Source organism: Lissotriton vulgaris, chromosome 1_1 (assembly GCF_964263255.1).
Source record: "Lissotriton vulgaris chromosome 1_1, aLisVul1.2, whole genome shotgun sequence".
NCBI lineage: Eukaryota > Metazoa > Chordata > Amphibia > Caudata > Salamandridae > Lissotriton > Lissotriton vulgaris.
The window spans coordinates 1,080,074,428-1,080,100,944 of record NC_141685.1 but is presented as its reverse complement, the minus strand read 5'-3'; positions in this window follow the sequence as shown (position 1 = coordinate 1,080,100,944).

The following is a 26,517-nucleotide window of genomic DNA, read 5'->3' as shown; positions in this document are numbered from 1 at the left end:
GGTTAACTACAGCCTCTCACTTACTTGGTGTTCAAGTGTGGCAGGTTATTTTTCTCCACTTTGATTGACTAACTACACAGCAGTCTTTCTAATCCCTACTGCTCGTCTAATGCTCCCGCTTCTGATGCCTCAGCACATATTCAGGAACCGAGCCTCTTGGAACAAACACTCATTAACATTTTAGCCATTTTCATAGAGCTTATTACTATTTTTACTATAAAGAAGCTATGATTTTTTACAATACCAAGGTTGAAGTAATAATTGAAAACTATTTTTTAATACCTGTAAGAACTCTTTATTTTAACCTGTAACATATTTTAGCGCACTGAACATTACATGTTTTACAGTATTCACTGTGGCAATGGTGAGTAACCTATTATTAAGTTGATCCTATGAGACAGCTCATGCACGCTCTGTTGCAAGGCATATTGTGACTTACCAAGAACATAGAGGGGCTTCGAGCCTAAACATTGCTTACCATTGTTTGGCTTTCCTTGTCACTCTCATTTGCCTACTTCTTATACATGCCCCAGCATGTCAATCTTGTGTTTGTCCCTTCTGTGGAGCATTGCCTCTTTACGATTTCTTTGATTGGCTCGTATCTCTGCTTCCACTACTTCCATTCCATTGCACTACTTTTTAGGTCGAGCCTAGAGTCAACGCACATGTGCTGCTCTGCGAGGCATGCCTTAGTCAGAATATTGCTTCAAGGACCTCCTATCTTGTTGATTGGCTCTTGTTAGTGCCCTTCAGTAAATTCTTGATTTTCATTAGTCCTGCCTTTTGTTCTTTCAGAGACTGCCCCTGTTACTTGTCCCCTACTTTTTGGTTTACTTATGGTGTTTTGGGCGCTCTATTTTTTTCGACCGGCCCATCCTCCTTAGTTTTGTTCCTTAGTTGTGTCCTGCCGCAGCCCCCTTCAAGTTCCTCTGTTGGCGGCCATTCTCGGTGGATCACTGACAGAATATCGACAGTCAAAATATCGACTTGCCAAAATATCGAGGTAAAAATATAGAATGCCAGAATATCGACTTCCTATCTACAAACAGGTAAGTACAAAAATATCGACTCCAAAATATCGATAGGAAAAAATATAGACAGTCAAAATATCGAATTTTTTTAAATATCTTAAAAGTAATTTAAAAGTAATATAATAATAAATATAATTAATTTAAACATACTTAAAATACTTAAATAAACTTAAAATTAATAAATAATTAATGTAACTTAAGAAAAATAATAATAATAATTTTGAAACATATATATATATATATATATACATATTATTAACAAAGCATATACAATATTTTTTCCGTAGGATAGCGAGAGGGTTAAATTTACTATTCACACTCCAGAGAGTGCAACAGTAGGGAAAGCGTTGGATAGCGTAGGTGTAAAAATTACTATTCCCACTCCAGAGAGCGCAACAGTAGGGAAAGCGTTGGATAGCGTAAGGTTAAAAATTACTATTCCCACTCCAGAGAGCGCAACAGTAGGGAGCGTAGGGGTAAAAATTACTATTCCAACTCCAGTGAGTGCAACAGTAGGGAAAGCGTTGGATAGCGTAGGGGTAAAAATTACTATTCCAACTCCAGAGAGTGCAACAGTAGGGAAAGTGTTGGATAGCGTAGGAGTAAAAATTACTATTCTCACTCCAGTGAGTGCAATAGAAGGGAAAGTAAATACTTCATATATATATATAAATAACATAAATATTAATACCAATTAAAAAATAATTAAAATATTTTAAAATTTTATCAAATATATTAATCAATTAAAATTACAAATAAAAATTAACTAATAATAAAAATTACCTACTAATACTAATTATTTACCAATTACCAATAAATTAATTTACAATATAAAAATAAATAAACATTAGACACAAAAAAATATTTAAAAAATGTAATTACTTACAATTAAATTACTTCCCAAGCTATTCCCCTATAAACACACAGCCCACTACAGAAAATAATGTAATAAAAGTAACATATTTATCAGTTAATCAATTACAATAAATTACAAATTATATTTTAATGAATTAACAATTAATAATTATGTAACAATTAATTCTAAATAAATAACAATAAATAAAATAACATATTTAATTAATTATAATTAAATTACTTCCCACCCTATTCCCCTACAAACCCACAACCCGCTACAGAAAATAAATTACTAAAATTAACATATTTTTAAATTAATCAATTACAATTAATTACCAATTATATTTGAATTAATTACCAATTAATAATTAATTAACAATTAATTCTAAATAAATACCAATAAATAAAATAACATATTTAATTAATTATAATTACATTACTTCCCACCCTATTCCCCTATAAACCCACAACCCGCTACAGAAAATAAATTACTAAAATTAACATTTTTATCAATTAATCAATTAAAATTAATTACCAATTATATTTTAATTATTTACCAATTAATAATTAATTAACAATTAATTCTAAATAAATAACAATTAATAAAATAACATATTTAATTAATTATAATTAAATTACTTCCCACCCTATTCCCCTATAAACCCACAACCCGCTACAGAAAATAAATTACTAAAATTAACATATTTATCAATTAATCAATTAAAATTAATTACCAATTATATTTTAATTAATTACCAATTAATAATTAACCCCTTCGCTGCGGCCGCAATTTTACTGCTGTGCGGTAAACAAAAGAACAGGGCGGGGCCATGATGAACCCCAGCCATCATCAGCACACGCCCACCGTGGGGCGTGGCGGCTGGGGTTCATCACCAGCATGGGAGGGGTTGCTTAACACTTAATTCTAAATAAATAACAATAAATAAAATAACATATTTAATTATTTATAATTAAATTACTTTCCACCCTATTCCCCAATAAACCCACAACCCGCTACAGAATTTTTTTTTCTAAAATTAACATATTCATCAATTAATCATTTAAAATTACCAATTATATTTTCATTAATTACCAATTAATAATTAATTAATATTAATTCTAAATAAATAATACATAAAATAACAAATGTAATTAATTATAATTAAATTACTTCCCACCCTATTCCCCTATAAACCCACAACCGGCTACAGAATTATATTACACAAAAATTAAAAATTAATATTAACTTACTTTAAATTCGATATTTTTGTTGTCTATATTATGTCTAGTAGATATTATGTCCATTCTATATTTTTGATTCAATATTATGTCCATTCTATTCGATATCAAAATTTTCTAGTCGATATTTTGGTAGTCCATATTATGTCTAGTCGATATTATGTCTATTCTATATTTTTTACTCGATATTATGTCTAGTCGATAATAAAAACTCAATATTTTGACTCTATACCATTCTCGGTACCTCACCGCAGGACTCTGGCCGGATCTTTCTCATTATCAGACCCACCATAAGCCCACCACCGTTCCTTAATTTTTGGAAGGCACAGTTATACCAAAACTGAGACTGGAACATGGTTCCCAGGTCTGAAGTCGGCAGCTCTGGAGGTTACGCCACAGCATCTCTCCTGCCAAATATCGCCAAATGTATATGCATGCAAATTGTGCAAATTAACATCTCCCTTCATATCTACACAATATAAAATCACATTACTTTGACATAGTGCTGACAACACCTTTCTGTAGCTTTACATTTATGCTCATGCCACTAATCTTTCTTTATAATGGCTAGCACAATGGCGGCCGCGGAGATGCTAAAAATGAACTACAGCCAAAATCCCAAATAAAAAAAGAGGTCTCGGGTTTGAGGACCCAGTCAAAAAGAAAAAGGCTATGAAACGATATGATCAGAAATAGCCTTCAGGAAAGAAAAATGTCTTTCTTGAGTCCACTCACCAGGGTTTCCCCACATTGACATGCTTCATCATTGGGGCCATCCCAGTTCTCTACGAACTGGGGCGTGCGAAGACTTTCGGAAACAACATAGGACCACTGAAATGTAAGACTATGTGTGGTACACAGTGTGGTGGAGTGGGTGAAAGTGATGAAAAATACCTTTCTAGTGGGCTAAAATACTTTATTATCGCTAAATGTGAAAAATGAAAAATTAAATGAATAAAACGCTGCAGCTAATAAAGCATGTGTGATTATACATACAATCTCTATGTCACGTAGTGTATCTGTAACAATAAAAAAGAACATGGTTAAAGAACAGCCCCTCTCTCATATGGAGTAGGTGGGTACACATTTTAAAGTACTTCCATGCTGGTGAGGATCTCCTTAATAGGGCGTGTAGTAGTCCAGGCTTGCTTCGTGGTTGCAACTTAAAAGGTATAAACATGCCCGGCGAACGTGCTGCGTGGTGTATGGTAAATGTAAAAACACACAACATATATCAGGTGACTAAAACTTGACACACATACATACAGTAAAAACATGATCTCCGACTAAAAGCACATACTTAATATTGAGCAAAACTGTGCTTCATGTACTCGAGGGGGGCGGTGTTTCCCTGAGAAAAATTCAGTTAAAAATAAGGAAGAGAACGGGTAGTAAATCATTAGCGTTAGAAAAACTACCAGAGAAATCCATGTGTGGTTACTGTGAAAGCAAGCGTGACTTACTTCAAAGTAGAGAAAACCGCATTCGGACACCTATTCGTCTCCCCGTTAGACCGCATCTTAGCGTGTCTCCGGCAGGGGACAGAATACATGTTTCGGCATTCTCATGCGTCAAGGTCTACAAACACTAGACAGCGGGAGATGTTACAAAATGGCCGCCGCCGATGGCAAAGGCGGTGGCCATGATGGTAGAATACGTGAGCTCCGCGCTATTCTAAAGTTACTCTGTACTCGATTTCATGTCAATACAGACACCAAAGCGGCAAAAATGGAAATAGACTTCGCCTTGGTGTATAGGGGCAGCACAGATTGTATTAATGTATATTTGAAATGGGTTGCTAGAAATTACTAAAAATGCAAACGAGCATATTTACAGTGAATGCCTGGATAAAATAGCCAGGTGGTGGAGCGGAATATGCCCAGTGTATGTCACGAGGTGTCAGCAGTGTAAATGACACGAGGTTAGAAGGCAGTGTTACCATCAATGTGATGGAATAGACCCGATGCGAACACTCGAAAAGCGTGGAGTGAGGAGGATGGGGTTCTTCCCATGTGTCGCAACTTCCAGACAGTCATAATCAATGGTGACTTATGTTATTCTGAAACATGTATGTATATGGATACAGCGGGTACATGAGGTAACTGCCCCCCCACCAAAGAGGTGAAGTGGGTGGTGTGGCTCACTGGTTAGAGGCGGCAGACCCGGATGCAGAGGTCGGCCTGGGACCAGGGTTCGATTCCCGACGCGGCAGGGTCTTGGGCCATGGTCAGCGGACTCGATAATTCTCGCCTCAGTGCCTACTCCAACCATTGGTCCCACTCAGCAACTCTGGGCAATAGCTTGCTTAATCTCTACTAACGGCCCCATCAGAGCCTGGGATGCTTGTCTTCACCTTGGAGATGCCCAGGAGGGACCATCTCACAGGGAAAGCCAGGATGGGTTCCCCAGCGGTATACAGCGCCGGGACGCCCCTTTGCTGGGGCAGCTGTGCGCTTTACAAGTATACGACATTTAACATTTAACATTTAACATTTAACATCGTGGGTAGATTACTCAATGGGTCTTAAAGGTGGTGGCCAAAGGATACCATTTAGCAGAATTGGCCCCAGGGAATGTGGTTGTTAGCCCTGGGAGTCAGTGCGAAGTTTGAAAACCCAGCGTCTTTCTTTCTCATGTAACCTTTTCTCCAGGACCACCCCCTCATGTCATTGTGTGTGTGTTGTTTCTCGAGGAAATGGGTAGTCATTCTCGTGGTGGTACGTTTGCAGCGTGTGTTACTCCGGTGTTCTACTATCCGGGTGCTGACGTTCCTGGTAGTCATCCCTACGTAGTGGAGATTACATGTATATGTAATTAAGTACACCACACCTGTTGTGTTGCAGTTAGTGAATTGTCTCAATTCCCATGTGGTGTTGTTGTTAAAAATCACTGTCTTGGTGGCTTAAGTGAGGTGGCAGACGCTGCAATTACTGCAGGGATAGTGTCCTAAGGGCAGTGGGTGTAGGCGTCGTACATTCCCTTCTTCCTCATTGGTGGCACTGGGTCTTGTATGTACTAGGTGGTTTCTGAGGTTCATGCCTCGTTTATGGCTGAACACGGTGTCAGTATGTTCAGGCCCCAGCTGTTAAGTGTGTGCCAGTGTCTTTTGATTATCTTAGTCACTTTGTCAGATGCTACACTGAATGTGGTAATGCAGATGGGTCTCTTGGGTTCGGTGGTGTATTGAACCTTGGGCTCTAGAAGGGCTTCCCTATTGTTGTTGGAGGCCCTCTTTTTAGCCTTAGACACCAGGTGTTTAGGGTAATTGCGCCTCAGCAGTTTATCACTAAGATCTTTGACCTGCGAGTTGTGATCTTGTTTGTCAGTGCAGTTCCTCCTCAGGCGTAAAAATTGCCCGAAGGGGAGGTTTTCTTTCAGATGCCTGGGGTGAAAACTGTCGTAAATCAGAAGGCAGTTTCTGGCTTTTGGCTTGAAATGTGTGGTGGTAGCTAAAACCCCTTGCCTTTCCAGTATATTGAGATCGAGGAAGACAAGGTGTGTTCTACTCATTGTGTAGGTGAATTTCAAGTAGGGGTCTTGTGCGTTCAGCCAAACCACAAAATCAGTGGCTTCTGTCTCTGTGCCCTCCCGGATCAGTAGTACATCATCTATGTACCTTTTCCACAATAGGACATATTGTATGTGAGGGTTGTTATTGTTTAGTATCTTGTGTGTTTCCAGATGGTGCACATAGAGGCCGGGCCTCTCTCGGCTCAAAAGTGCTCCCCATACTGGTACCATGTTGGCGATACAGATTCTCCTCGAACCTGAAAACATTCTCAGTTAATGCCAGTCTGCAACATTCTAGGACTACGTGTCTTGGGGTGTGGTAGGTCCACTCGTTCTCAAATAGGACCTCTTCTACGATCTCTAGTGTTTCTTTGTGTGGGAGGCTAGTATAGAGACTCTCCACATCCAAGCTAATGAGTATGCTCGATGTGGGGTCAAATGGGAGATCTTTTAGTAGGCAGAGGACTGCCTTCGTGTCCTGCAGATTAGTGTCTGTTTTTTAATCAAGGGACGTAGAAATGCCCCCGCAAATTTGGATAGAGGTTCTAAGATGGCAATAGGGAGTAGTTGGGTTGGTGTTCTCCAAAAAGCTTGCTTCTTTTCTGCTCAACCAGTCATTAGTCAGTGATTCCTCAATGAGAGAAGCAATGTCGACTCGCAATCGTTCTGTGGGGTCTTCTTTGATGTTAATATAGTTCCTTTCGTCTGCCAAAAGACGGAGGCATTCATTCCGGTAGTCATTGGTGTTCTGTAGTACGATCGCTCCCCCTTTGTCTGCAGGTTTAATGGTTATAGATTTGTCGTTAGACAATTGTTTTATTGCCTCTTGCTCCTTGTTGCTTGTGTTGTGGAACACTCTGATGGTACTGGGATTTAACTCCGTGACCTCCTTCATGACTGCCTTTTCAAAGGCTAGAAGTTCCACAGGTAGATTAGTTGCAGGTGGTTTTTTTCTTCAATCCTGTGTCGCTCCTTTGTTATTTTGTTGGTGGTTTGCCCTTGAAGAAAACCACAAGTTTAATTTTCCTAATTAGCTCCTTGAGTTCACAGCAGAGTTTGAACTTGTCCATAGTGTGCGTGGGTACAAAACCCAGTCCTTTTTCAAGAACTGCCAGTTGAGTTGGTGTAATTGTGGCCTCTGAGAGATTCACAACTAAGCTGGGACGTTGCTCGTTGAAGGATTGTCAGATGGGCCCATGCTCCGTGTGTGGTTCCCTGATGTCTCCAGGGGTTGTGCCCATTGGACTTGCTGTCCTCTTTTGTTTCTTCCTCTCTGGATCCCTTTGCCCCATCCTAAAAAAGACTGATTCTGTTGTTTCTGGGGTTGGTCCCAGTGCTGGTATTGTTGTTGGTGGTAGGGTTGGGGAAACTGGGGTGGCCGAAGAAGAAAGGCGGCGGTCCATATGGTTGGGGACCCGGGTATGTGGGCCAGTTAAAATTGTATCCCCTCTGGCACCACTGCTCCCAGCGCAGGCTAGGCCAGAGGTAGTGCGGGGCTTGATCCTAAGCAGATTGGATTACTGCAACGCACCGCTCCTGGAGGCGCCTAGAACGCCGGTGGGCAAGCTGCAGCGGGTCCAAAATATGGCAGCTAAGCTGGCACTTTCTCGACCGCGCGCTGCCTCTTCCACCATGGCACTACAGGATTTACACTGGTTGCCTGTTCACCAGCGGATCCTTTTTAAAGCATCCTGCCTGGTTTTTAGAGCTGTACATGGACCAGTCTGGCTGCAGAACCTATTCTCTTGGTACTCCACATCTCGGAGCCTACGCTCCTCCTCTGCTTGTCTGGTGACGGTCCCCAGAGTTCAGAGGATAAGGATGGGAGGGCGGTCGTTTAGCTTTGCGGCCGCCAGACTCTAGAATTCTCTCCCGCTCTTGCTAAGGAGTCAGGGTGAATTCCCAGCATTCAAAAAAAGGCTGAAAACCCATTTGTTTCCAAGAGTAGCTTGAGCTCTGCATCGGTGGTTCGGCTTGCTGAGTTAAAGCGCCAGGATACCCTCTGGGGGACAGTACAGCGCTATATAAGTATGCAAATACATACATACATACCTGCCGTGACCACCACGTGGTCTCCTGAGTCTCCGGTTGCTGTTACGTTTGTGGTTGGTGGTGGAATCTGAGCTGTCTGAGCCAGAATCCGTTCCTTCACTGTCAGTATTGTTGCCCGGGTTTCTTCCACTTGGTACGTAGTCATTCCTGGTATAGGGGTATGTTTTTTCATGAGTGAAAACTTTCTGATCCTTCCTGAGTTTCACATATTTAGTATCTTTCAGCCCGATCTCAAAATCGGTCATGGTTTTGTTCAACTCGTCTAGTCGTTTCTTCAATTCCGTTGTGCTCTGATATGATTTTAAATGGACCTCTAGTGTATAGATCTCCTCTTTCATTTCTTCAGAGAGGCGTGCTGCAGTTTTTATTATTGGCACAAGCCAATCCCTGGTGCAGTGCAAGGAGATTAAAGACCAATCTTTCTTGAAGATTTTGTCTTTTTGGAATATGAAGGGTTTGTTTCTCGCAATTAAACCTCTAGGGGCAATGTTGGCACGAAGGTAATCCGCCATCACATTATTCTGTGGATTAAAGTTTTAATTTGGTTACGTTTTAATTCTGTTAACTCGTCCCAACATTGACTGGCCTCATTGTTGTCTTTATTTGGTGCTCCAGTAAGTGGTAGCATGGAGGCAATAACTCTGTCCACCTCCTCATCCGAGAAGGTAAGACCTGTTATCTCTGCCATGGTTGGTAGCTGGTGTATCCGTGTTGTCAGTCCTGTCGGAATGCGGAGTGTGTGTTAGTCACGCTGTTGTGCAGGGGAAAGAAAGGCTCCCACAGCAATGCAGCTGCTATAAACAGTTCACAAAAGGGGTAGGGAGGTAGAGGTTAGTGTCAACTGGGTCCGCACTCCTTAATGTATATTCCAAATAAAACCCTCAGCTTACTCCTTAGTCTGCTCTTTTCTATGACACATTACTCCACTCAACTCTACACCACTACTCCACATAACGCCACTCCACTCCCCTCTATGCCACTCTAATCTGACACTCTACTCCACTCTATGCCATTCCACTATACTTCATGACTCTACTCTATGCTACTCCATTCTACGAAATACCCTCTACACCACTCTGCTCTACATCACTCCATAACACTCTATGCCACTCCACTCTATGACACTCTACTCTACACCACTCAAGTCTATGATACTCTACTCCACTCTATGCCATGCCACTGTACGACACTACTCCCTCCACGACATTCCACAAAACTACATGCCACACCATTCTACACCACTCGAGGACACTCCCCTCTACTTAACTCCACTGTACACCACTCTCTACTCCACTCCATAACACTCCACTCTACTCCACAACACTCTTCCTTACAACCCTCCACTCCACACCACTCTCCTTTATGCCACTAACTTTTAGCCAGGCTGATCAGGCGCCAGGCTTGTAAACAACATGGCTAAAACATATTAGCAAAGCCAATAGCTCTTGCATAGGCGAGGCCTGTTGGCTTTGCCAATGCTTGTTTTTACCCTCACTTCTGACTGCTGTGCTAAACGGAGATCCCAGTTTTGTGGCTCTAAACCTCTTGCTCAGGAATTTGTAATGCTCTTCTGTGGGGGCAGCCGTTTAAAAAAGCATTCTCTTTTCAGCTGTGATGCAATTTCAGTCACAACTGCTGGTGACAGGATTTGGACTCCTTTGCCTCGAAGTCTGTGTACTAATGAACACTGTTACTTTGTTTATCCAGTGAAGGAAGTCAACCTTAACCCCTTAAGTGCTGCTGACGGCCAACGGTCGTCAGCAGCGCTACCTCCCCAGTGCTGCGCACGACCATTGGACGTCCATTCAGCACTAGTTCCAATGGACAGCGCAGCACTGGGGAGAGATGTTTACACGCAGCTAAGGTGTTAAATGTATCCTGTAGTATTATCTCTATACTTCCTACAGTACTATGAAAATATCAATTGATTAGGCTGCCACCAGTCAAGTGTACCTAATATAGATAGTGGTTGTGTGGAATGATGGTCAGAAATAAAGTTTAGGAGGCTTGTCTGATGCTGATTTGTGACTGATGGCTTTATTAAAGACTACAGAACAAACAAACAAAATTAGTAGGACTAAAATAAAAGTTATTGGTTGTAGTGCATCTTAGGTGTAGGTCAGGATAGAGGGAAACTAGGGTCACTTTACATATCTTCTCTAGTGTCCCTCTGCGTCTCCCCTGGACCCCAAGGAGTGTACATAGACACTGGTAGGTGGATTGGCTTCCCTATTTATATTGTTGTTGTCGCAGTGCAAGCAGGCACCTCTGTGCCTCTCCCCACTTCTCTCTTACTGCCCTGTCCCTCTTCCCTCACCGAAAGTGGTGTCCGGTGGCCTCTCCTCGCTTGGTCCTGTGCAGGGTCCTAGTGCCCCTCTGCACAGCACTTTGACAGCTCCCACTTTTGTGGAAAAGAAAACGAAAAAAAAAGATGACAATGAAATAAACAGAAAAGAAATAGGAGCCAGGAAACAAAAACTAGAAAACACTGTCACTACTGACACAAACTCATTTTCCTGACAACTGTTGTCATTGTCTGCTTTGTCTCTGATGGTGGTAGTTTGTTGTCCCATCGCTATAGTTTCTCCATGAGCCGTTTTGACGTTCTGCTCACTCAGGGCACAATGTTTCTGTTCCTTCTTTCGGTGACTCTCTTGTAGCCCCAGCTCTGTCTAGTCCTTCATTGCTGTGTGGTATCCTTTCTGCTCTGTCCTCGTCTTCCTCTTTTACTGTTATTTCATTGTTCCTTTGGCGCTGCCTCTCCTTCCGCAACCGCAACGTCTGATGCCCTGAATCCCTTGAAGTGTGAGCTATTTCTGGTGATACGGTAGGGACCTGCTGCCGCCGTTATCATGGGCCCTTTCACCTTTGTTATTGTTAGTGGTTCAGTTCAGTCGAGAAAGGGCTTTCTGACGTCCTTGATTGCTGTTGATGCACCAGCACTAAATCCCCTGGCTTCAGCTCAGATGCTGTGGCATGACGCTGTGCGTCTGAGTACTGCTTCATGTTACTCTTTGCCTCTTGTCCCTTTTGGCAATGCTGCTGTGTTCAGGGGTTGCTTTTGCCTTCAGCGGAGGCAATCTCGTTCTTCTTGTTCTCCCCAACACCAGTTCTGCTGGGCATTTCCCCATGGAACTGTGTGGGGGGTTTCGGTAATCTCGCATTACTTGGCTTAGTGCTTGACCCACTGAGATCTGCGCAAGTTTTGCACATTGTACAGCCTTCTTGATGTTTCCCATGAATCTTTCCATCATGCCGTTTGCTTGTGGCCACAGAGGCATTGTTTTCCTGTGATGTATTCCCAGGTACGCCATGAATCTGCAAAACTGTTCTCCCCAGAATGGTGGCCAGGGCTGGACTGGCCATAGCGGGCACCGGGCGTTTCCCCGGTAGGCCACTAGGGTGGGGGCCGGTTTTGGGCCCCGGGGGGGGGGCGTTTTTGTTACCGGGAGTCAGCAATATCAGCCCCCTGTAACAAAATCGCCGAAACCGGCCGTCGCAAACTGCTCGGCTGCACTCCCCTTCACTCTAGGGGGGGGCCAGCTGAGCAGTTTGCCAGGGCCGGTTTCTGTTCCCAGTCTGGCCCTGATGGTGGCCCATTGTCTGTGTACATAGTTTGTGGGGTGCTCCACGCTGCAAATATGTCCTCCAGTATTGGCAAAGTAGGTGTTGCTGATGTTGATGACACTTGTCGTACTGTGGGGAACTGTGAGTATTCGTCAATGACTACTAGCATGTAGCCTCCAGTTTCCAGCGGCCCATAGAAGTCAGATGCCAGTGTCTTCCACACTGCCCTGGGGAGATCGGACATATGTAGTTGTTCTAGCTTTGCTGGCCTTCCTGTTATCTGGCACAGGTGACGGTTCATTATTGTATCTTCCATCAGGTGATCAAGACCTGGAAACCATACTTTTTCCCTAAGCATCTTTTTGGTTGCCACTATGCCCTAGAGGGACTCATTGGCCAGGCTCACGGTCTGCTGACGTAGCGTTTTTGGTATTACTACTCTTGTTCCTCGAAGTAGAACATCTCTTTCCATTTCCAACAGCTCCCCCTGTGTTTGCTTGAATGCTAGCATTTCCTTCCTTCTTACTCCTTTGCTCATTGGACTGCTGCTATTTACATGTCTCCACCTGTGTTGCCGTGTTGTTGTTTTGACTGCTTGTAGCGTAGCATCACCCATTGTCTCTTGCTCCAGTTACTCAATTGTTATTGGAGCAGGGATGTTTTGTTGCAACACGAAGTTGAGGTACTCCTCCGCCATGGACAGGATCTCTTATGCCCGTAGTAGGGGATGCCTTGACATGTAATCAGCAGGGTTGTGTTCCTTCCCTGGTTTGTGCACTATTTTGAAATCATAGTCTATGGAGTGTATCCCCCACCTTTCGATGCACGGTGGAATTTTTGCATTGGGGTTTCCATATATTGTCACTTGTGCCTGATGGTCTGTCACAATAGTAAATGGCTTTCCAACTATGAACATGTGGTAGTGCTACAACGCCCACACCACTGCCAGACTTTCCTTCTCTGGTTGCGAGTATGCCCTTTTTATGTCTGATAAGCTCTTGCTTGCATATGCGACAGTCTGTCTAAGCAAGTCTCTTCCTGGCAGTTGTGTGAGAATAGATCCTAGCCTCACAGGGCTAACATCAACAGTGAGCTTGGTGCATAGTGAAGGGTTGAAGTAGGCAAGGTGGTCCACTGCTGTGACTGCATGTCGGATGGTTTCAAACGCCTTGTCACCATTTTGTGGTCCAGAGAAATGGCTGGCCAGGTTTTGTTAGTTCACGAAGAGCGGTGCTCACCGTAGCAAAATCCTTGATGTAACAAGCACAGTAGCTCGCCAGCCCAAGAAATGACCTCACTTCTGCAACTTCTACTGGAGGCCTTGCTTTCTGCAGTGTTTCTACTTTGCTGAGATCAGGTCTCATTCCTTTCTTTGAGAAGATGTGCCCAAAGAACACTGGTTCTCCCTTCCCCAGCTCGCATTTGTGCTCGTTCAAGGTCAGACCGGCGAGTTCCAGCTGGTTGCTGACTTCCCGTAGGGCCTTGTGCTCCTCAACTGAGCAGCTGAATACTAGGATATCATCGCTGTAGTTTAAGCTGTTCTTTATGGGCCTTATCATCTGCCTCACGGACTCTTGGAAGTTTTCTGCTACGGATGATATTCTGAAGCAGAGTATCTTGTAGCATAAGAGACCCATGTGAGTGGAGAACGTTGTGATGTAGAGTAATTGCGGATCAAGGTCCAGTTAATGGTACCCTTTGCATTGAACTTCTTTCTGTTTTTCTTCTTCAGGTCCAGCGGGATGGTACCACCAACTCCCCTTGGAGAAGGAAGAATGCCCAGGTAAGTGATTTGATATATTACTTTCAAGATTGCCCCTGACTGAACTGCGGCATGGTTTTTCCCCTCTCTCTAGGAAATGTCCTATCCGTATAAACAATGAACGTTGGTGCCTATATTGTGATGTCCCTCCATTGGTATTCACCCGTGTTTTTCCAACATCAAGTCTTCACTTTATTCTGTTTACTCACATAGACCCATATCCTATTGGGCTTTTAAAAGCTTCTTTAGTATGTACCTACACATTTTAAAGGTGATTGTTTCTCTTCACTATCACTCATGTGTATACACCATGTTCCAAGCTCATGCCTCTTCTTGCCTGGTTCAGATTTAAGACCAAAGATTATGGAATAAAGGAGAGGGAAAAAAAAAAACACAACACACAATTCCTCTACAGGTTCCCAGTGTATGGGTACTCACCCGGGCAGCCACAACTCTCCTGAGTTTTGGCTGGCGTCTCAGCTACTGTTGGAGGCATGCACCAATCCTCCATCCAAAAGTCCTCCTTCTCCTCTTTGTCTTCCTTGGCCTCTTGTTCACTAATCACTAAAGGCACAGTGATTTTTTTTTAGTGAAATCCTTTTTCCTCACCTGATGTAATTTCCCCTTAGTTTTTAGTGGTTTGGTTTGCTTATTCTGGAACAGTGTCAAACAAAAGGTTGATTAAAAACAACATTAGAATTTAAAATATTCACAATTCGAAAAATGAAGAGAATCTATTTCAAACATTTATTACTTGCCAGTCTTTAATGTTTACTCATTAGATAATACAAAATTCCTTTTCAGTCGGAGTGCAAATTGCATTTGTGTCTGAATCTCAGTGCTGCACAGCCATTCTATTGATTGTGTAAAGCTTACAAAAAATCTTTGTGTGAGTGGAATCTCTTGGGTGCTAGATCTGTTTGTATTGTAGACCACATTGTTTGTTGAGTTTTACATTTTGGCTTTAAATGTTATTGACGTACATAGAACAAATTGCAGGTAAGTATTACAGTTAAAACCTGAGTTCTGGAATGTAAGCAATTCTAAGTTAACATTAATTTGATAATATTGAAAACTAAGGGCCTGATTTAGATCTTGGCAGATGGGTTACTCATCACAACGGTGACGGATATCCCTTCCGATGAAATATAAATCCCATAGGATATAAGAGGATTTATATTTCGGCGGCCGAAATATCTTTCACCGTTGTGACAATGTAACCAGTCTGCCAATTTCTAAATCAGGCCTTAAATCAAAAAGTCACTAGGGCAATGTCTTCTGCACGTATCCCATCCACTCAAGAGGCAAACGGTACTTGTTTTTTAGTCTAACCTTTCATTACTTATTACTGGTTTGCACTCTTGTCTATTTAGGTGAATTTGTACACATATAAAAATGAGTTTTACTGTCTTTTCTTTGAATAAATGTGTTCTGTTACTCAAGAGCCTCCCTCTTACCTAACATTGCATAACACAGACACATTTCTTTCCCTTAATGTCTTGAAAGTCTCTTATGACCTCTTGAGCCTCTTTTACAATAGTATGCAGATGCTCTATAGGTGTCGCTCTATAGGTGTCGCCTAAACAGCTTGTGCACTGTCTGTTCAAGACCTTTTGTTTTTTATAAGTGGGATTTGAGACCGCCAATTGTTTACCATTGGTTCGCTTTATATATATTCATTCGCATTTGCTTGCTTATGTTTGGTTAGCTACTGTAAGTTTACTTCCTTTGTGTGCATTTGTCCCATTGTGGCTCAATGATTAGTGGAGAAGTGTGGCTCAATGATTAGAGCGGCAGACCCTGATGCAGAGGTCTAGCCCGGGACCAGGGTTCAATTCCCCGCCTCAGCGGGTCTTGGGCTCAAAAATTCCACGGACCTGATAATTCTCGCCTCGGTGCCTATTCCAATTATGGAGTCCCACTCTGCAACTCTGGGCAATAGCTTGCTTAATCTCCACAACGGCCCCCACAACGCTAAGGATGCCTGGCCTCCACCTTGGGGGTGCCCAGGAGTGGATGCCTCACAGGGAAAGCCAGGATGGGTTCCACAGCGGTATTCGTACAAGCGCCTTGAGACCCTTGCGGGTGAGTATTTATTTATTTTATTTATTAAACTTGTATTGCGCACAGCTACCCTCAATGGGTTTCCCGGCGCCAGAGATAGATAGAAGAAAGAAAACAAGCAGAAGGCTCAAGACAGAATTGGCTGTGCAGGGAAATTAATTGAACAAAAGGGTCTTCAGTTTTTTACGGAAAGGAAGGAGATCAGTCTCAGCTTTCAAAGCCGGCGGGAGAGCATTCCACATCTTTGGGCCAAGATAAGAAAACGAGCGGCCGCCCATTTTGGCCAGTTTAATTCTGGGAACAAAGAAATCGCCACTAGTGGAAGATCTTAAAGTCCGACCAGGCTTATAGTCTTGAACCAGGTTCTGCAGGTATTTAGGGGCAGAACCCTGCCTGATTTTAAAAAGGAGGCATAAGGTTTTAAATTTTACACGGTTCGGGACTTTAAGCCAATGAAGGTCACAAAGGTAGTGCGCTATACAAGTATCAATTTACAATTTCTTTTTACAATTTTTCCTTTGCAGCAAGGACACATTACTGGAATTCTACCACTGCCCATTTTTAGGTGCCTTTTCTTTGCACTTAAGCACTATACAAGAGTGCTTATTTTTTCAGCTGGCTCCCTTGTGTACTTCTCTCCCCTGTCCACCTGATTGCCCCTACCTACCATTGTGTATGCTGGTTGGTTTCCGGCCTCACTCCTCCCATTGTCAGTGTTGACTTGCTCCCACCCTTTGCCCTCCCATTGTCCGTTTCAGATTGCTCTCACCCTCCCTCCTCCAGTTTTTCATGTTGCCTCCTTGCTCCCATCCCCCCTCTCATTGTTTGTGATGCCTCATTGCTACCATCCTCTGATCTCCTGTGGTGTGTGTTAACTTCTTCCTCCCACCCTTTCTCCATTCATTTGTCTGTGTAAGCTTGCTTCTGCTCTCTCGTTGTCCATGTCGCCTCCTTGCTCCTACCCTCCAGTTGTCCATGTTCAATCCTTGCTCCCAACATGTTGCCTGTATTGCCCCCTTGCTCACACTCTCTCCACTTCTATTGTCCATATTACCTCCTTGCTCCCACCTTGCCCTTCCATTTGTCTGTGTTACCTCCTTGCTCCCACCCTACCCCCTCCCATTGGCAGTGTTGCCCCCTTGCTCCCTCCCTGCCCCCTCTGGCTGTCTGTGTTTCCTGCGTCATACCGCTTTATCCCCCCACCTGCCTGTAATCCCCCTTCGTCCATGTTGCGTCCCGACCCACCCTCCCTCCTGCCAGCAATAAAAAAAATAGTGCTGTACAACATGGCTAAAAAACATTCAGTGCCAATACCTCACATTGGCAAGGCAAGGCCTATTGACTTTGCTAATTTTTGTATTATTAGGATCATTATTATTATTTGCAAATATTAAGGAGCTTTAACCCCTTCGATGCTTGTGACGGAACCATTCCGTCATCAGTCACGGTTGACCTGTGCTGATGACGGAATGGTTCCGTCACGACCACACCCAGTTAAGGAATGTTCAGCACGGGAGCGAAATCGGGGTAGCATCCAAGGTATTAATTGATACTGATATACAGAGTATTTTCATGATACCAGGGATGGCAAAAAATAATCCCACTAATTTTCAGATCAATTTGACTCCAGACAATGTTTTTGTTTTCGTCTCTGACAAAACACTCTTTGATAACATTTTACAAAATGATGTTCAAAATCCATTTCTAATACTCAGGCCCTTTGGCTCAACAAATACAATCATTACTCTTTTTCATTCCAGACCCTAATGAAAATCATGGGATGTTACCTATTAAATGTAAAAAAAACAGAATCATTTGAGAATTTGAAAAGATCATATTAGATGCTTTTTCTGAAATTCTGAACAAGATGAAGAAGATGACTTAGTTAGCAGTGTTCTGTCTACGGATCATTTTGATGATGAAAATGAGAGGTCTTGCCGACCCGCACAAATAAATATGAAACATGAAAATAAGGATCGTGGAGAAGGATCATCAGGTCTTGAGAAATGCACTCATCCACTTGCAATGGTGAGTCAGATTTCATCGGGGCAAGCTATTTTTAGGGACTATATTGGCCTTGTCTGACAAGAGACTCCAGCTGACAAATAACAAATGTTCATTTAAATCAGTAAAAGAGAAGGCAATAAAGATGGCTTTAAATTTTGTTCCATTTACTGGGTGTTCTTTTAAAAAAATGTTATCCTGGAGATCATGTTTGCGAAATCCTTTAACTTTGCAGTCAGAGACAGAAAATTAAAGTGAACTGTCTTACAGTTGTGCTGTGTGAAACGGAAGGCTACATGGTGTCAGTTCTTTTCCTTGAATTAATGATTAGGAGAAGCACACCTATTTTTATATATTTTAAAGAAAATATTTTTGTTGATAGACCTTTTTAACTTAAGCGTGCAACTGAGGTGGCACGTATGTCCTTAGCGTGCCTACTCTGAAAAACATATCTTAAGTGTGGAACACACCTAACCTCAATGCACTGTTGCTGTTGTGGTTCGAAAGAACACCACTTTGTTTAAACACACTTTAAATGAACATGATAAACAATCTTTTTCATTTAGAACTGTAAGAATTTTTACTTCAAAGAATCGCAAAGATAAACGATCATATGCATTTTAACATCAACATGAATTTGTTGAAATCACAAATAACTAATACATTTTATGACTCTGTCACAAATTTTAAACATCAAAGGTGATTGATCTTCTACATCAACATGAATTTGTTGAAATCACAAATAACTAATACATTTTATGACTCTGTCACAAATTTTAAAGATCAAAGGCGATTGATCTTCTCTGTGGCACAGAGAAGATCAATCGCCTTTGATGTTTAAAATTTGTGACAGAGTCATAAAATGTATTAGTTATTTGTGATTTCAACAAATTCATGTTGATGTTAAAATGCATATGATCGTTTGTCAGTTCTTTTCCAACACATTTGAACAGCTTGTAAATGAACTGTACAAAATAATTCAAAATAATTCAGTAGTTGAAACTCCTTTTTAAAATTCTGATGTGTAATGGGAACACATTTTAATAGGATTAAAATTCCTCAGAACACTTTACTTGGTGATATGCAAATGCAAAATATTTGCTGAAACCCAATTTCTGCATTATTGTTTGTACAGTAAAATTGCATGTCAGTGGCAGAGTTTGTGGCCATTTCAATGGAAATGGGCTGTCTGTAATGAAAGTGCACTACCACATCATGCTTTAGTAATATATCTATTATACGTGAGAGTTTTTAAACATTACCTCAGAAACATTCCTGCCCTCGCCCTGATGACAATGCTATTGATGAACCAAGACGCAAGTGATGAGTTATGTGTACCCCTTATGTGGGCTCAAGTTTTATTTTACATGGAGCAAAGGTTTAGACTATTAAATCAATTAAAAAAAAGTTTTTGTACAGCAGACATCCTGATCGCACATATTAGAAGGTGCTCTCATATTTGATAATGGAGAAAAAAATCGGCTCTATGAAATAAAATATTTGCCTAGGATCACACAATTTGAGACCAGATTATGGGTCAAGCGCATTACAGTAGATTTTTTTTAAATTTTATTTTATTGAAGCATCAGTCATATCACAATGTACATTCACAGCACGTCAATAAAGAGCAATGACATCATTTTAGTGAAGTAACAAAACGTTAATCTTACTTATTATCAAACAATAGCCGCATTAAAAAAAAAATACAGAAAAGCAGTGAAAGGTCATAGTACCATTTGGCTAGTGTAGACCTCTGGGTCAGCAACACAATAATCGATGCTTAAGCATGCACAGAAAAGCAATAGTACATGATGATAGGCATTCAGTCTGAGTCTTGGTCCGTTTAAGCCCATAGGTATTCTCTGAATGGGGCCCAGATGTCTTTAGGTCGGGATGACCTTAGTAATTCTTCAGAGTACAGAGCCAGCTGTTCTTGACAGTAAGACATGTCTTTAAGCCATAATTTCACACTCGGTCGTACCTTGTTATCCCACGTGAACAATAGCCGTCGTTTGGCCAGTAATAGGGCTACGCGCACAAAGTGACCCATCAACAATTTGCTTTGTGGGGTGTAGTGTAGCAGACATTCTAGGGGTGTGCATCGCAGTGTCAAACCCGTCATTTCGTGTAGCATTTCCATCACCTGTTCCCAGTACTGCACCGCTGTGCCACGCCAGGTGTAAAAAGTCAGCGGCATCTCGGCCACATCTTCTGCAACTGGCCGAGTCACGTAGACCTAGCTTATGTAGTTTCTGGGGGGGAGTAATAAACCTGGTGTATAAATTTCACGTGTATGATGCAGAGATTGCTGTTAGAGGTTAACCTGCCGTCAATGAGCACATTTGTTCCCATATCGCCTCTGTGATAAGGGGTGTCAATGTCAGGTTCCAGCAAGCCAGGCTTTTATCCGGAGCAAGAGGCGTGTCCTGCTGAATCGCTTTATATAGTTTCGTAATCACCTGCGCTCGGTTAGGAGCGACTATCACAGTCTGCAGTGCAGTTGACACTAGGGGTTTGTTAGGAAAAGTAGTGTAGTGTGCTCTTATCGCCTGCCGCAACCGGAAGTGTGTGAAATGAAAGAGTGGTGTGGGATGCTGTACATAACAGAAGTCATGATCAGTCACATATGTCCCGTCTTTGTAAAGGTCTCCCACTAGTGTTATGCCCACCTCGCTTAGTGTCATCATGGGGCCCCATTACTGTGTGACCGACAGAGCGGCATGTCCTCGGAGCCGCAGTGCGGGTGCATATAATGGAAGTCTGACTGTGCGTCGCCCTATTTCGGGCCACGCCTTTACTGTGATACCTATGGTATTTATCTCCTGTTTGGGCGTGTGGCGGTTGTCGTGAGTGAGAATGCCTGTTAGGGGCACTGGATATGCATCACCCTCTTCTACTGCCACATGGGGCAGAAAGGCGTGGGTTTTAAACCAGAAGTGAGCATAGTGGGCCTGGCAGCAGAGATAATACACATAGAAGTCCGGAGCCTGAAAACCCCCCTTGTCAAACGTCCGCGTAAGAGTGTGCCAGCTAAGTCTGGGCTGCTTATTTCCCCATACTAACTGCGATCGAAGCTGTTGTGTGAGTCGGACTGGAATATTGCTAAATAAATATAAAAATCTCGGGAGGAAAATCATCTATAAGAGGGCTATGCAATCTGCTAGAGAAAAAGGCATCCCCACCCACCTATCAACTTGTTCAGTCAGAGCGGTATAGGCCCAACCATAATTTTCCTTAACGACCACATCGGGGTCTCGATGGACCCACACCCCCAAGTATTTCACAGGATCTGCCGACCACAGAAGCGGATAGTCTAGTTGGCAGGGGGGGTGGTGATTTGTGTAAGGGGAATAATAATAGATTTTTCCCACTTAATTTGAAGCCCCGGGAAGAAACCGAATTTTATGTACTCACGAATCACGGGAGATAGGTAGGTGTGAGGCTCCCGTATATAGACAACCATGTCATCGACATAGAGGGAGATTCCCACCGGCCGATTATGAAAATTCAGGGCGGCTGCCCTATGCCCCTGTCTAATTCTACATGCCAGAGGTTCCAGAATGAGGGCAAAGAGGAGGGGGGACAGGAGGCAACCCTGTCGAGTACCTCTCTCCAGCGCAAATGATTCTGAAGTAACCCCACCAACGCGCACCCTAGCAGTGATGTCAGAGTACAGGACCTGGACCCATCTAATAAAAACCGGGGGAAAGTCCATCCGATGCAGCAGAAAGAAGAGGCATCGCCATTCTACAGAATCAAAAGCTTTTGCCGCATCTAATAATACAGCAACTGCCGGTAACTCAGGATTTAACACATGAAGCATAGCAAAGATGGTGCGAAGGTTGAGGGAGGTAGCACGTTCAGGGATAAAACTGGACTGGTCAGGGAGGACCAATAGAGGCAGGAGGGGTTGTAACCTAGTGGCCAGCACCTTCTCTAGGATTTTGGCATCCAGATTTATTACCGAAAGAGGGCGATATGAGTCGAAATTCGTCGGGAGCTTATCTTTTTTTAACAGTGTGATGATAAGGGCCTGTCGAAGGGAAGGGGGAAGCCGACCCGCGTCATGACCCTCCGCGTACATCGCTAATAACTGCGGAATGAGAAGGTCTGCGTAATGTTTGTAAAATTCCGCAGTGAGATCATCAGGACCAGGGGCTTTGTTATTAGGTAAAGTCATGATGGCCTCTCTAACGTCCTTCTCGTCTCGAGGCACCTCTAGGTACATCCAGTGAGTGTTAGATAGCCACGCAATAGCCGTGTCCTCAAGATATTTCGCCATATCGCTCACCTCCATACTTCCCTTAGTGGAGTACAGTGATGCATAATACTGCTTAAACTGCTCCACAATTGCATTGTGTGTGTGATGGGAAGTACCGGTACAATCAATAATGTGGTCAGTAGGGGGATTGGCCGATCTGCGGTGAAGCTTATCTGCTAAGTGTTTGCCCGGTCTCCCTTCCTCCCCAAAGGCACGGGCAACATGCCGTTTGGACACGTACTTAATTTCGGTATCTGCAAATGTAGTATACTGTTCCGTCAACTCTCGAATCTGGGCCAGGATGGTCAAAGTGGGATTGCGTTGATATTGTGCCTTTAATTCTTTCATGCGCACTTCCAACTTCGAAAGCTGGCCTCGCAAGTCTCTAAGTATCCCTGCCGTCATCCCAATGCATACCCCCCGGATCGTCACTTTGAAGGCCTCCCAGAGTGTAGCTTGGCTGTCTACCGATCCCGTATTTAAGTCAAAGAATTGCACGATTTGAGCCCGGATAATATCAGCAAATGTCAGATCTAGCAGCGACGATGTTCTAAATCGCCATGTGAAGGGTCTCCGTTGGACGTCTGGCAAAGTTATGTCAATTGTAACTGGGCTGTGGTCAGACAGGGTACGGGGGAGAATGTCGGCCCTTGTTATCCATGCGTCTGCATCATCGCTAAGAAGCCAATAGTCAAAGCGGGACCAGCTTCTAAACGCCGGAGCAACATGTGTACCAGCAAGAACACCTTCATGTCGCAGCCTCCAAGAGTACACCAGTCCCATCTCCTCCATGGCCCCTCGAATGCAATGGGCCACTCTAACCATTCGAGCTCCAGACAGATCAGATTTATCAATGGTGGGATTTAAGTGTCTGTTGAGGTCACCTCCCCATAATATAGCCGACTCCGGCCACAATCGCAAAACCTCAAGCATGTGGAGGAAGGGTGTGGCATCATCTACTACAGGGCCATATGTGTTGACAATGGTGACTAACTGTAGCCCAAGCTTCCCCTGCACAACAGCCCAACGGCCCTCAGTATCAACACTAGTGCGGAGAGCCTGAAACGGAACCCCTTTCTTAACAAGAATGAGCACACCCCGAGCATAGTTGGAGAACGATGCAGCCAAAAGGTAAGCGGCCCATCTGCCAGCTATTTTACCTTCACTGTGTTTGCTAAGATGGGTCTCCTGTAACAGAGCGACTTTACCTCATGCCTGTCCAAGCATGCTAGTACTCGCCGTGTTTTTTGTGGTGGGTTCAAACCTCGGACATTCCACGACATGCATTTATTCGTATTACAACTCAGCGGATCCACCAGCGCATTAAATGACAAGAATCAGTAAAGTTAGGATATTCAAGGTAAATGACATAAAAAATATGCAACTCATTGTCATACCAATCTCTGCAATTGCGGCATAGAACATAAAAACTATCCCCCCTCCCACCACCCACTTCAGCTTCCCCAATGTGCCAAAGGTACCCCCCTATCACACCCCAACTCTCAAGGGCATCAACTCAGTAGTCCACAACCAGTCCGAGGACCACTGGGTGATACCAAACCACAGCAAAATCAGAGAACACAACAATTGGGGAATACCCATGAGGGATCGTAGCGGCGCTTACTACCTCCCAATCTTGTGGGAAGGGGCCGCAGAATCGATATATCATCCACCCTCCCGCAACCAAGCCATCACTACATCATAAAAGGGGCTGGAGCGTAACAACAGCAACAAGGTATACTGAGGCCGAGCCAGAGGCACTCCCCCACCGCTCTCCGAGCGTAGCAAGATGTAAATGTTGCAAGTAGTATTTGGAAAAGAAACAGATATCACCCCAAGAGCAGTGTACGGGGCCGAACCCAGCCCAGGACATACCCAAACAGAGGACTCATGACTGCCCGTCTCTTCCCCAGTACATCATAATCTCAGAGCAGTGACCCCTGGGCATCAGAAGTGGACAAGAAGAACTCATGGGAGAATACATCATGGACCTGAAATAACACAGGAAAAAAGAAAAAAAAACACCCAGACACTATACAGTTGCAAGTGACAAGGTCAATCATCCACATCTGACATGTGTGAAGGGGTGTTCTTGCGACGGCGTAGTGATTTAGCATAGTCCATTGCCAATTTGGGGCTTGTAAAGATCTTCGCTGCATTCGTCTCTCCAATACGCGGCCGTGCCGAATACAGCATGGCATATGGTACCTTCTCTTGTATCAGCAGTTTTTTCACCCCCTGAAATTCTTCCCTGGCCGCCTGGACTGTAGCTGTAAAGTCTGGAAAGAACGTAAGCACGTTACCCTGATAGTTAATGGTGCCTTTTTGGCGATTGACGTGCAAGACTGTATCACGATCTCTAAAATTTAAGAGTCGAGCGATGATTGGTCTCGCTGGAGCACCAGGGGGAGGACGCGCCGCAAGCGACCTGTGGGCACGCTCCACAGCAAACTAGGCCGAGAGGCTATCCGCTCCGCATACCTCCCGCAATAGCGTTTCCACATAGTCCTCAAGTTTCCCAACATTTGTGGTCTCCGGAAGGTCTAGTATGCGCACATTATTACGCCATGAGCGCGCCTCCATGTCTTCGTTTTTGGCTTGGATGACGGCCAAAAGTTTGGTAATGTCAGACGTCTTAGTGGTGACTTGCTTTAATCCATCCTCAGCGTCAGAGACAAGCTGTTCTGCTTCGCCCAGGCGTGCAGCTTGTTTATCTAGTTTGGAAGAACAATGGTCCATCCTCCCATTCAACGCTTCGATTTGCCGTCGATGGCATGTAGTCTTGCTTGTATAGCCGCTAGTGACTTTTCCAGTGCAGTAGATGGTGGTGTAGTGGCTTCAAGCTCGGAGTCAGATGCTGCACCCTGAGCGGCCTTAGTGCCTCTGTGCTGGTCAAACGTGAGATTTATCAGGCTTCCCCATGACAGCTTATGGTCGCTAGAGAGAGGGAGAAGATGATGGGGCGCCCTTGGGGCTCGCCACCCGTCGCGCTCTAGAGTTCTGCAATCCCCCTGCCGGGCCACTCTAGATGGGGCTCGATGCGGTGATCGCCTGTTCGTCGCCCGTTTGTCCAATGCCAGATAGTACTACACACACTGTCGTAGGAGCTCACTTGGTCCGCGAGGAAGACGCTGGCAGCAAGACGAGCATTCAAAGGGTATCAATGGGAGATCCTCAATATAAGGACCCTGTCAGCAATGCCCCGTGCGCACGATGGGGCCAGAGATCAGTAGCTCCCCATGTACACTTCAGCCACCCTCACACTCCTGAAACTATCCAGTGTCAGGCTTACACACGCCTGAAGCGCAGCAGGGGTGTCGCTATGATGCAATGGCGGGGCTGGGCTGCGCACTCCCTTCCACTGTGTCCGCGCTGAATGCTGCTGCACCTGCAGATGAGGAATCGCCACGTGGGTCTCGGATATGGCGCTAGTATTGCATCAAGCACATGGGTAACGCTGGTGGGTAGTCCCGAATATTTTAGCCCGACAGTTCAATGCCCTTCCCGCGCTAGGGGGCCAAATAGGCAGAGTCACATCAGATGCAGCTGCGCTGTCTCCCCTTCTGAGAGGCCCCGCCGAGACAGGATCATGCAGGGCCGACTCGCCGCGCGGGCGCCATTACAGGACGATAGCAGGGCCGGGGGGCGCACACCTTACCGCAGTCTCCAGTGTGGGGCCTCTCCTGTTTCTCCGCTCCGCTCCTCCATTGGTGGGCAGAATGGCTCAGGCAGATCAGTGGACCCCACGGGGGGCCCCCGCAGCACAGATGGCAGGCCGCGGCCTACCTCAGCCACAGGAGCCGGGGCCTCGCGTAGGTCCCGCCACCGAAGGGATCCCAGAGGAGGAAACTGCTCTTTCCCTCCTCCGCACTCACCGAAGAGCTCCTCCACTAATAAAGTGTGCCGCAGCGTCCCAGACGATTTCCGCCGCCAACGCACCAGCACGCCTCACACTGCACCTCTGAAAGGATAGAGAGATGTGGTCTCCGACAAGGCCTGCACCTCAGCCCACGAGGCGCGCGGCCACCATTTCAGCGCAGGCAGCTCCCCCCGATAGGTCGAACACACAGCCAGACAGCCCTTGGCACACACAAAGCACAGCTCCAGGTAGCCCCCGGTGTCAGCAGGGCATGTGCGCTAGAATTTTTGATGGATGGCGCAGGTGGAGGAGG